The sequence below is a fragment of the Ammodytes marinus genome, assembly GCF_949987685.1.
Source record: "Ammodytes marinus genome assembly, chromosome: 15".
NCBI classification, from domain to species: domain Eukaryota; kingdom Metazoa; phylum Chordata; class Actinopteri; order Uranoscopiformes; family Ammodytidae; genus Ammodytes; species Ammodytes marinus.
This window is the reverse complement of record NC_137219.1, coordinates 9,322,660-9,335,230: the sequence shown is the minus strand read 5'-3', so window position 1 is coordinate 9,335,230 and position 12,571 is coordinate 9,322,660.

Below are 12,571 nucleotides of genomic sequence, written 5' to 3'. Positions count from 1 at the left end.
ATAAGCCGTCTCCAGCAACTTCACACAGCCATTGAAGAGGAGTGGACCAACATTCCACAGGCCACAATTGACAATCTGATAAACTCTATGCGAAGAAGATGTGTTGCACTGCATGAGGCAAATGGTGGTCACACCAGATACTGACTGGTTCTGAGTCCCCAGACCCCCAATAAAGCAAAAAAATGCACATTTCAGAGTGGCCTTTTATTGTGGACAGTCTAAGGCACACCTGTGCACTAATCATGATGTCAGATCAGCATCTTGATGTGGCACACCTGTGAGGTGGGATGGATTATCTCAGCAAAGCAGAAGTGCTCACTATCACACATTTAGACAGATTTGTGAACAATGTTTGAGAGAAATGGTACAATTGTGTATCTGAAATGAATTTTAGATCTTTAAGTCCATCTCATGAAAAATGGGAGCAAAAACAAAAGTGTTGCGTTTATAATTTTGTTGAGTGTACATACACACACGCGCACACATACATACACAATCATAAATACTGAACACACAAACCAAGCACAGCACACAGCAGCATTTTACCTCCATAAATAAGCGCTGGACATCCATCACAGGGCCTCAACGGACCCTTCGTGCCCTCTGGTTCGTTCAACCCAGCAGCTCCAGCACACAGGGGGACGGACAAAGAAGGTCATCCCCAAACCACCACAAGGAGAGGGGTAATAATAATCATCATCCCTTTGAGTGTGTGTGTATGTGTGTGTGTGTGTGTGTGTGTGTGTGTTAGTTAGTGAGTGTATTTCTAGATGGGGAAGGTTTGAGCAAGGCAAATGGCCTACAGTGCGTTTAAGGGCTTTCTCTGTATTTTTTTCTCTCTACCCCACTTCTTTGTATGGATTTTCCGTCTTTCCAAGGCTAACTGTCTAACAGAGGGAGTGTAAAAGGCTTCAGTGTGTGCTGCATGTTACAGGCCAGTCGATGCCGACAAGGAGATGGAGCTCATGTAGCGCTTCAGGGAACAGATAGCGATTCACCCCTCTGATAGTGCCACCAGGGAGACGGATGTGAAGTGAGTGAAAACAAAAGTGTGTGTCTGCGTGTATTATTCTATCGACGAAGTGGTCTGCAAATTCATTGAGCAACATAATGGAGATACGAATTAGAACTCAATTAAATCTCTGATATACTGTATACACTGTGTTTGCAAAGTTTACATCCAAGCCAAGGCACCATGCTCAAAGCACCATCAGGGAGAGTTGTAGCCTGGCTCCGCCCGCCCGCCTACCTACTTCCGCTTAATTTTCATTTCACTTCAGTAGTCAGTCTGGGGGTGGGGTGTGTTAGTGGGATCCTGCTCGTCCAAATTTTTGGCGGTCCAATCAGCGATCAGAGCGAGTGGCTGAGAACGATGATGTCGAAGTCGCGCTCCAGTTTCAGTTGAATGCTGCGTTCCTTTATACTCGGAACTCAGAAATTTCCGATTTAGTAGTTCCGAGTTCCGACCTGTCTGTGTTCCAGTGCATCTGCTCGCGAAAGTATGGACGCCTACAACCTTTCTCATCCAAATAACTAAACGTTAGGCTCTAGCAAGTTACAGTTGCCAGGTACCGGTAGATCCATAGACTACAATATAGTGAAGTTGAAATTTCCTATTTCCCTGTACAACTGAAACGCACCGTGAGAAGCCGGCTCATGACATACGTCTGGTCTGACCAAACGTGATGTGATTGGTTGGCTAATCCAGAGTGCCACTGGGCAGATCCAATAGTTTTAAACTTCAACAGACACCCGCCTCCAAGTGAGTGAACGTTTGCCAATTACAGCACTTCCAGACCTTCTGTACAAATTAAATGAAGTACAATGGTCTGGTTGGATCAGGCTAGGAGAGTTGCTGCTCGCAGTGCCCAAACAAATAAATGTGAAAGGAAAGGGTCAAGAAGACCAAATATAGAAAATGTATTCAGTAAGCAAACACATACATCTTCAAGCATTTTTATCCGATGAAGAACACACGAACGAAACAACATACATTTTTACTTAGACAATTGTTCTACTGAGTTGCACTTTAACTTCAATATTTACATTTAAAAAAATAATTTGGGTCTACATTTGTAGCTTTTTACTCATCCTAACTGGGTTTATTTGCTGAGTTCTTGCAATGTGTCTTGTTGCTCATTAAAAACAAAGCTGTGGTAACTGTGGTGGATCGAGGTTGATCCGGGAAGGCCCTATAGGCGAAATCATAATGGATGATGACAGAACAGATAAAGACCGTCTTCACTAGAAGTTGTCAAATGGAACACTAACACAGAAACATTTGGATATCGAGTCTTATGATCGCACACCTTCCACCTCCATGCAGAAAAGATTTCGTTAAATTGTTCATGGATACTCAGTGTTTCCCGCACGTTCACTCGCGCCGCCGCTATAAAAATCCTTCTCCTCCGCATTTTCTATTTTTTTTTGTACGTAGCTCCTTTTAGAAAATGGGCAGCGCGTAACGTAAATTGCGCAACACGCGGCACATCATCACGTAGCCAACATCAAAGAAGAAGAATAACCTAACGGCGAGTGTGGCAGTTGTTGGCAGTAGTAGCCTACACGGTTGCAAAGTTACATTGATTCCAGCAGCGAGTGAAGCGGAAGAGCGAAGAAAGAAAGAGAGAGAGCGAGACAGAGAGAGACAGAGAGTAAGTTGCTCAAATGTGTCGCTACATGACCTCCAGTGTTAAAAACACTCTGAGCTCTATCGTAATTTTATTTTATTTTGTCTATAAACCGTAACCTCCGTGCCGTTTTTCCTCTAGTAGACTAGTGTTTGTGTGTGTGTGTGTGTGTGTGTGTGTGTTTTGTCGCTCTTTTTGGATCACTCAGCCTTTACAGGAGCTTATATCCAGTCAGGAGCTTGTAGCCTAGGTATTTTCGGGAACTGTTAGATCCGATGTTGTTCTTTATCGCCATATTAAATCCGTTTTCATCGCGTATTTTAGTTAGGGATTTATGCTAATCGCCTGTAAGCATGTGGTCATTAGCATAAATGCAAGGAAAAAGCCTATGGACTTTTTAAAAGAGCATGAATAGTTTCTATTATGTATAACTTATATTTATTTTAGAATTTTCTCATCACTTTTTGACTCCCAAGACTAAGTTTTAAGCAATAACAATGTGACAACAATAAAACACAATCAATGTGCCTTTTTGTGTCATATCAATAAATAATTGTGAGATATTTTTTGCTTTTTTTTACTGTCTAATTGATAATTTCTTGCATTCAAACGACATCACTGCAGCACACATATTCTGATAGTCCAGGTTGTGACCCAAATAAATGATAGCTTGACAGCTATGCATTATAGGGGTGATGAATGCAATCTTAAGAGAATAAATCCAGGCGAACCAAAACATCTCAAAAATGGCTTAGGGCTCAGAGGTTAAAAGGCTGGTACAAGCTCTTAAGGGATGCACTGTGCACAATGTATATATACATAGTTAAATAATATATATTACATTTGCAGATGAGTCTAAAAAGCTGGGTGAAAAAGAAAGGCAGACGGGGACAATGGAGGAGCTGAGGTTATTAAAGCAAATTAGGGAAGCAAACTTTCAAGCTAATGAGAATTTTCTTTTGGATTTGAATGCATAATGCTAGGTGATAGTATTTGAACATTACAAATACATGTATACAAGGTAATTTGAAGGAAACAAATAAGATTTCTAGCATTTCTTACTTGTTGTTTAAGTGCTCAAGTTTATTACAGAAAATACAGGTAGACCAAGTAAGGAAGGAAAGAGAAGTGACAGAGAAGCAAGGAGAACAAGAGAGAGAGAGGGTGCAGTGGTAGATCCTGAGAGGTGTTTTGCCCATGATTGCAGGAGATTTAATTTTTGAACAATGTGTCTTATGTAAAAAACAGTGTGCAGTGTTTTGAAAGAAGTGTGTTGGAGAATTTCAAACAGTGCAAAGCACTTATTGTGTTTGTAGGGTTGGTGCTTTTGTTTAGGGCATGGTTACAAAAGTCAGAGGTTGTGATGCTTTGGGCATAGCAACCACTTTTAGTATTTAAGCATTAGGCAAAAATCTGTAAATAAATTGTGCAAAATAATTTTTGAGTTGTGGCATTTTTTGTTTAAATATTAATTTCTATACAAAAATGTCAAAATCTGTAAATGAAGACACAAAAGGTAAAGTTACAACACCAATAATCCTATCTACAGTAATACACAGGACTGTGTGAATAGGATTTAAGTGCATATTCTCCTCTCAAAATGCACCAGATTCATGGATTCCAATGTACAGGGTACAAAAAAATTTGGCCGGGGGGGCATGCCCCCGGACCCCCCTAGAGGGTTCGGGGACCAGAGCACCGCTGCTGAAAAAAATCCTGCGGGAAACACTGGTACTATATAGTGGAAGGAACGTCATATTTACCCTTTGAGAGAAACCTTTGCTTTCAGAATCGTCTGCTATAATCACATTACAATATCTAAAGGTACGAACACACTGCACATCGCCGCGCGGCGAGTTTCAATAGAAAGTCAATGTATTTCGAGCGCCGCCGCGCGGCCAGGGGCGGCGCGGCGCGGCGCGAATGGGGCGGTGCGGCCGCCGCAGAAGTTGAAAATATTGAACTTTTCGCCGCCGGCCGCCCCGCGATAGCCAATCACCGTCGTTGAGCTCCTCCCGACGTCACTCGGGTGAGTCTGCTGAGCTACAAGACACGTGAAACCTGGCTGGCGGTGCAGTCGGGAAAGGAGGGATAAAGGGAAAAAAGAAGGAAAAGACAGAGAGAGAGAGAGAGAGAGAGAGAGAGAGAAAGTTCCAACACATCGATAAAATGACAGCAGTTTAATGAGACACCTTTTAGTAAAAGGAGCAAGGAATAGACTCACATTATAGAAGAGAGAAGGAGAGAAAGCCAGGGAAGATGTACTGCAGATGAGTGAATATGCAGAGACAATAAAAACTAAATACGACAACTGACACTTCCAAACATTTCCCTAAACATCTGAAAATCTGTTTGGGTTTTCTCTACATGTTGATATGCCGGCGTGAATGTGTAGCCTATATGCACGGCCATCGATACGTGCGTGTGTGTGTGTGTGTGTGTGTGTGTGTGTGTGTGTGTGTGTGTGTGGGCGGGTTGTGTGTGTATGTGTGTGTGGGTGCATGTGTGGGTGTGTTTACGAAGCTTGGGTGGCAGGTGGCGGGGAGAAATGTGTGAGAGGTGCAGTGAGACCAATACAAGGGCCGATGGCAGAGATGATGAAGGCAGAATAGCCTACTTCAGAGACGCTCCCAACAAAAACAAATCAGTGAGGATGACGACGATGATGAGAGAGATGTAAATAGCGGGAAGAAACTGGGCGTGCACATTCAATGAGTCATCGGGCGGCGGCCGGCGGCGGACACAAATGAGCCAAAATGACCACGCGGCGCGGAACCTGCGATTCGCGCGGCCAACCGCCGCGCCGCGCTGTGCAGTGTGTTCGCACCTTAACTGTTAAGCCAATGTTTACAGTCATTCACACCAAAACATATGGTTCACTTTCTGACACAAGTAGGCTGCACCCTGGAGCATTGACACGGCAGCGCTGTTGAAACTGACAGAAATGGTTCACCCTCAACACATCGTTTGTCTCCACATACTAATTAGGAAGTGATCGCTGTCAATTAAGCCAGGGGATTTATGCAACACGACACATTCCAACAGTGCGCAAAGGGTCTCTTCATGTATCCCCGTCTTGATCAGAAACTTAATGTGGTGTCCTCGTGCTTATTTATAGGCTGCTCTTAACCTTTAAAACCGCAGGGAATGAGTCCAGGGGCTAGAGACCTCTGGGATTTATGTCCGCTAGTAAAATAAGATTACTCTCAACCACCCTGAATCACTGTCCCCCCAATTCAATACGATGTTCTAATTTGCACATCCGATACACAAGATTAAGGAGAAACTGATTTGTGATAATACTATTTAAAAAGAAAAAAAAAACATTTATCTCATCCCACCCATTGAGTTTTGAGAATGACTTTAAAAATCAGGTAAATGCAGATTTTTTTTATACTGTTGCTGAAGGGCACAGCAGCCCACTGTTCTTGCAGTGCAACGATAAAAAAGGTACCCTTTTGAAATGTTAAATCACACAGTGGGACAACTTGTAAAGTTCAATTCAGTTTTGAAATAGAGGGTGTTCTTTTCTTTTAATTTGTCAAAAGGTAACGTTAATGTTCCTTGAAACATATCCAGTCCCTCTCCCTCCAGAACACCTGTTTGTAAAATGAGTCCTTCCAACCGCTGGGAAACCTCATATTAGCGAGTCACACTTTAACAGATGTTTGGAAAAGCTGCTTGTGGCTCTTGCTGTTGCTTCATGACTATTAAAGACCTTAATTGGATGTATTGGTTATGTTTTCCTAAATTGTAATATGTATTAAACATTATCTAATATAAAAAAAAAATCATCATTTACAGTATAACGCAGGATCTTTGTGTTTCTTTTCCTTTAAAAAGGTGGAGTCATGGAATATGGAGAACGCTTGTTGTAAAAGAAAAATTCCACACATGGACCAAAGAGCCACGTGGCTAGCTTCTCTAAACATGTGCACATGTAGGCTATTCTAAAAACTGATTCCAGGATTAAAAATGTATATTGAAATGTATCAATTAATCATTAAATGAAGATTGTGTTTCCCGACTACAACATAGGCCTAAGTCCACCGCAGTACATGGGTTGCCTTCAACCATACATCGTTAACACCTGCTGTGATGAAAAGCATGCAGCACGTCAAGGGTGGTTTTTTTTTTCAAACCAGACTTTGAAGATTACTCATCCTTTAATCCTTTTGCATTTTCACTCCTGCACACAATGCATAATCTGACCAATACATTATACATTCTTTTTATGTACATTATGTGATCTCTTCAAAGGCTATATTCCTTCCACAACCGACTAGCGCATGAAAATGACACATCATTTTGTTGGGGTTTACATTCTGCTAAACAGATTTATGGTGTTTAACATAACATTGATTTAACACTATAGTGCAAGCATGATTCTGACTGTACTGAAAGACATACAAAGTCATCTTGTGATGAAATATTATTTTGAGACTGAAGGGGCTGAGGGAGTTCAAGTCTATCTATGAAAAGAAAAATGTAATTTATTAGAGGTTGAAAATAGTATTCGAAATGTTTGTTTATTAACCCATTGATGACTATGGCAATCTAGGATGCATGTCCTTAATGCCTGAGGGTTTTCTGAAAAAATAGTATGAATTGTCAAGTCTACCAAAACCTTAATATCTAAGCCTGTGTAGCACATAGAAACATGAAATAAAATACATTTAAAAGTTAAGGTTCACAGGTTTTATTTAAACATGCTCCCTTAGCGCTTACAAACCAACAAATATTTCTAAAAATCGTCAAAATTAGATGAATTAGAAAATTATTAAATATTGTTAATAAATAGATGCAATGTGTTGTGTGATTTTCGTCAGTAGTCTATAGACCTTGATTCTGCGCACCAAACGCCACTAACTGTTCTGTCGCCGACATAGCTGGCGTATTTTTTTTATTATTTTGTTTTATTTATTTATTTTTTGATTGACATGATTTTCGGCAAACCGCACAACTTTTGGGTGGTCACGTGGTCTTAAAAAAATCAACAAAACCCACCTCATGTGTATTTGAACCAATGACAGTGCATTCTATGCTGGGAATGCCATGAAAATTAGATAAAGTAATAATGCTGCGCGACGCAGCATCAGGCAGGAGAGCCAATGTGGCATCGCGCAGCAGCCGTCATCAATGGGTTAAGAATCACGGTGCTAGATCTTTTATTTCTACCCTTCGACATTAGCCATTATTATGTTGTGAAAGTCGATTGAACAGTATAAAAAGTACAGGAGAGTTGATAAAGAGCCAAAAGTCCTTTATGTTCACATGTTCCTTCAGTGAACCATGCTGCTGAATATATGCACAGGAAGCACTAAAACAGCACTTTATGATGGTTCAAGGATACTCAGCCTTGAAGAACCTAATATATTCCTTGCTGCCGGTGCAGGGAGGACGGCGGGTCGAAGCACTCAAGGAGAGCAGAGCACGGTGTGAACATACAGAGTGTATTTACAGTGGAATAGATGGCAGATGAGATGAGGTCTGGTTTTAATAGAGCAGAGACCCTGCTATGGCTGCCAGCTGCATTCACAGGCCTCAGAGGAGCCAAGGAGAGGTGAGGAGCAGAGAGAGAGAGAGAGAGAGAGAGAGAGAGAGAGAGAGAGAGCAAGTGTGTGTGTGCATATGTGTAAAGAGAAAGTGTTTTTTACAGGTATTCGGGGACATTTGTACCTTGCAAGGGTAGAACACTTTGATGAATTGTCACCTAGGAGGAATGTGTTCAAGATTAGTAAAAAGCTGATTTCAAGCTTAAAAAGTGAAATGGTTTGGCTTATAGCCACAGCTGCTGTGTGTGTGTGTGTGCGCGTGTGTGTGTGTGTGTGTGTGTGTGTGTGTGTGTGTGTGTGTGTGTGTGTGTGTGTGTGTGTGTGTGTGTGTGTGTGTGTGTGTGTGTGTGTGTGTGTGTGTGTATGATTTATATGCTACTAATACATTATCAACATTAGGAAATGTTGCTTATTAACATACAAAGTATATGAAAAAGTGACGGCATGAAACACACTATCAAAATGGATTCACATTGTCTTTCCCCAACCTTTTGAAGGAACAGTTTGACATTTTGGAAACAACGATTATTTGCTTACTTGATAAGGGTTAGATGAGAGGATTAATACCACTCTCATATTTGTACATTCAATACAAGGTAGTGTTGTATAAGCATATTTCTTTACATGTGCCTCTAGATTATTTTCTTTATACACTCACCCTCTACCTTGACCACATCCCTAAGACTGGCATGCCTTGTACATTAATGCAGCGCTTATGATGATACTAAAAAGCATTACATTGCCTGGGAACATAACCAAGGCAGAAATGGTGTTCTCTTTCAAAACCAAACTGGGAATATAATGAGTAGTATATAAACACTATTTCTGGTAGACAGAGTTGATACATGCACATAACTTAGGGACTGCTCCTTCCATTTTTAATATAGAGCTGACATGCCTTTTGCGCACATCTGCAAACATTGTCTATATGGGACAGCCCAATGACTTAATAATCACACATGCGATTGCGAACCATGTGAGATATTCATGAACATGAACATGCTTCTCTGTTTCTGTTGGACACACACACGCACACACACACACATTCATCAGGATACTCTTCCTCTAAAGCTCCCTCTGGTCTTACTGGTCCCTCACAGCTGTGTGATGATGACAAGAGACATCCAGGAGTCCGCCCCACCCCACCATAGTCTCACACACACATATACACTAATCCACTGTTACACCCTGTACCTCCTCAACCCTCTCTCCCACTCTCCAACACCGGTTTGACAGCCGTGGAGCAGCTTGCCAGCGATGTCGCACAGATAGAAAGCTTTTAACATGGAGAGGTGTGTAATATTCATAAGGAGTGCTCCACTTACTGTGTAATAGACGTTGGTGAGAGTGTGAGTGTGAGCAACACTGATCTGGTCCTTTGGTGATGCGGTCTAATATAATATTAATGCTAGTTGTGTTAGATAGCTTCTACCCTGTCTTTCCGTTCTGCCCCATTTCTCACATGCAGCACGCTCCCACGCTACGGCAGAGATGTTCAATGGGAAGCTTGTTTAGCGTCTTACCCCACAACTGCAATGCTACAGGGGAGAGCATAGGTTTCTTGGTGTACTCCTCTTAAGCTTTGATCCTGCAAATTATATTTTTGTTTCTTGCACCCATACACATATTTTTCATTGTTTTTCACCATATACATAGATGTAGGGCAGAGGAACATTAGCTTGGAGTGGACAACAAGGTCTGCTATCTTTTTGCTAACCAATTTGTGCTAACAAATGCAACAAGTGCACTTGGTCACTTCATATTGACACAGCCCAAGTACAAGTGAACCAGGGCTTATAAAGTCACAGATAGTTCAGCTTTATTAAACAGTACTGTTAATCTGCAGTCCGTAAAGATGGGAAATGTAGGCGATGAAATGGAGTCTTGTAACCTAAGAAAAGCATGAAGGAGTTTTTGGTATAATTTCCCTTTTATGTTTCTCAAAACACGTGCAGATATTGCTGAATGTGTACATCAGTATGTCCCTGATTCATTGTAAAGTACAAGAACTTTGAAGCATGAGTAAATGCTGGCTATGACATGGTTTGACAGATTAAAGGAACATGAATAAATGCATGTAGAAACGTAGGAGAATACAGATGGTACCACAGGGCACAATGCCTGAATGCTTGTACGGCATGTAACTGCACTAAGTCTTTTTTTTTTAAGCTTTGTCTTTTTTTTTTAAGCTTTGACTGTCACCTGATCTCAACCCAGCTGAACAAGCATGGGAGATCTTGGAGTTTTCTGTTTACCATAAAGACCCTCTGAGGTGAAGTTTGCCACTCTTCATTCTTTATAGGATACAAACAAATTGCCTGGATGACATTGGGGATTTCCGTCTGAAAAATATTAATTCTCCAAGTTTATAAGTTTACAGACACAAAAAAGAAAGATGTGCTGCACAGCACAAAGTCAAAAACATTATTGGAGAAAGTTGTAGGGTGGCCATTAACACGACCCAACCTCCCAACCTGTTCCAACTTTCCAAATGATCCCTCCAGTATATATTCCAACAAATTTCCTTATTTCCCTGTCTGATCGTCCCAAACGTTCCTCTCTAAGTGATCCAGCAACTTCACCTGCCTGCTCCTCGGCCATTTGGCTGGTTAAGTTTGCCTGCCTGGTATCCTGAAACCTGCTTCATAACGATGAGTAAATACTATCTTGAGAGTCGAGATCCAAACCGAACACAAACATAGCTACATAGTAAGTCTAAAGCTTACTAGTTGTTGGTGATGTTGATTTATGGGTCAATCCCACAGCATCAATACGTAATATGTAGGAATATCTTTTGGACCAATTTGTCCCTTCAGTGGAGTTTGAGAGATGTGAGATCTACTCCAAAGACGTTGGAGGGCACTCTCACACTAGGCCGTCGGTACCGTGCCCAAGTACGTTTGCCACCTAAAGTCTAGTTTGTTTGACCAGTGTGAGTTCTCCGTTTCTCGGCTACGGCACAGTTGGGAGAGGTGTGCTTGGGCACGGTACAGAGATGCTAATGAGCCGACTAGCGCATATATATAGGCCAGTAGGGGAGGGGGAAGGAGGTACAATCGCCAGCGTTTTATGTCTGCATTATTCTTAGCCACTTGAATGAACCACATTAGAGCAAGTAAACACACTCTTGAAATTGAATCCAAACACGCAGCCTGAATTTGTGTCCCATCTGTCACCATTTTTTGTAACCACCCTCTCAGTCCTGCCCCTGCTCCCTCCGTGCCTTCCTTCCCATCTTCTGTAACTTCCCCTCCTCTGCGATTTCCTTCCCGAGCTCTTTTCCTTCCTCCCTCCTCCCCTCGCTCCATCTCTCCGTAACTAATGGTCCTTAAATGCAGCTCCAGCTGTCTTGGCGTTGGGACTAAATCACAACAATCATGAGTTATTATCAGCGGCGTGCTGACTGATTGTGCTAATGTCCACGCTGATCGTATTAATGCCGGGGTTGATTGGAATACATCCATCATAATATTCCTGGCAATGAAGAGGTAATAACTGGTATTATCCTGATAATGAAAAAGACTGTTAGGCTCAAGATTAAACCTAAACAGTGATAACAAGGGACTTCATATTTGGGAATTACTGAAAGCAGAAGGGGAAGAGCTGTACGCACCCCTCCCCCCCATCCACCCCTCCCAATCCTTTTTCTGATGATGTCCTTGCCTCTCGTCTTTTAACTCCCAGTTTATCCGTTTATTTCCTAATCCCCAACTGAATGCCTTGTTTTTCTCCCTATATATCATTTCAATACGACTTCCTTCTTAACCCCATCCCTTTATCGTTCACCATCTTGTCTTCTTCCCTCTCGTCTCCTGCTTCGTCTCCCCTATTAATCTGACATCACACCTGCCTTTATTTCTCATTATTTTATCCTTGTCTTTTATATTTCGCTCTCTCCCTTAACCCTCCTAATGCCTCCTCTTTATTCCCTCCCATCTCTAGATTCCTTCTTATTTAACAGCCCAACCTCTCACCCTCCCTTTCCCCAGACTGGTTGTCCTTTTTGCGCAATTTGTTCATTCTTCGGCCAATTTGTAGAAATCCTCCCAGCTCCTTCCTCATTTTGTCTGCTCATTCCCTCACAATCCTCCTGTTTTTTTCTGATCTTGTCTTGTTTGACAGCCCACCTGCTTAACCTCCTTGTCCTCCCTGGCTCTCATTTTATTGTACTTTTTTCTTACTCACTCCATATCCCCACCATCGACCCTGACCGTTTATAAGGAAGAGAGGCAGGTGGGGAGGCGTGGGAGGGAGTTTGAAGAGTTTTAATGAGCCGGTGCTCACTCTTATGCCAGGACGGGTAAGTGATGGAAAATTAATCGGACTGACACAGTGAGGGTGTGTGTGCGTGCCTGTGTGTGGATGTACCTTTGGGAATGTTGGAAA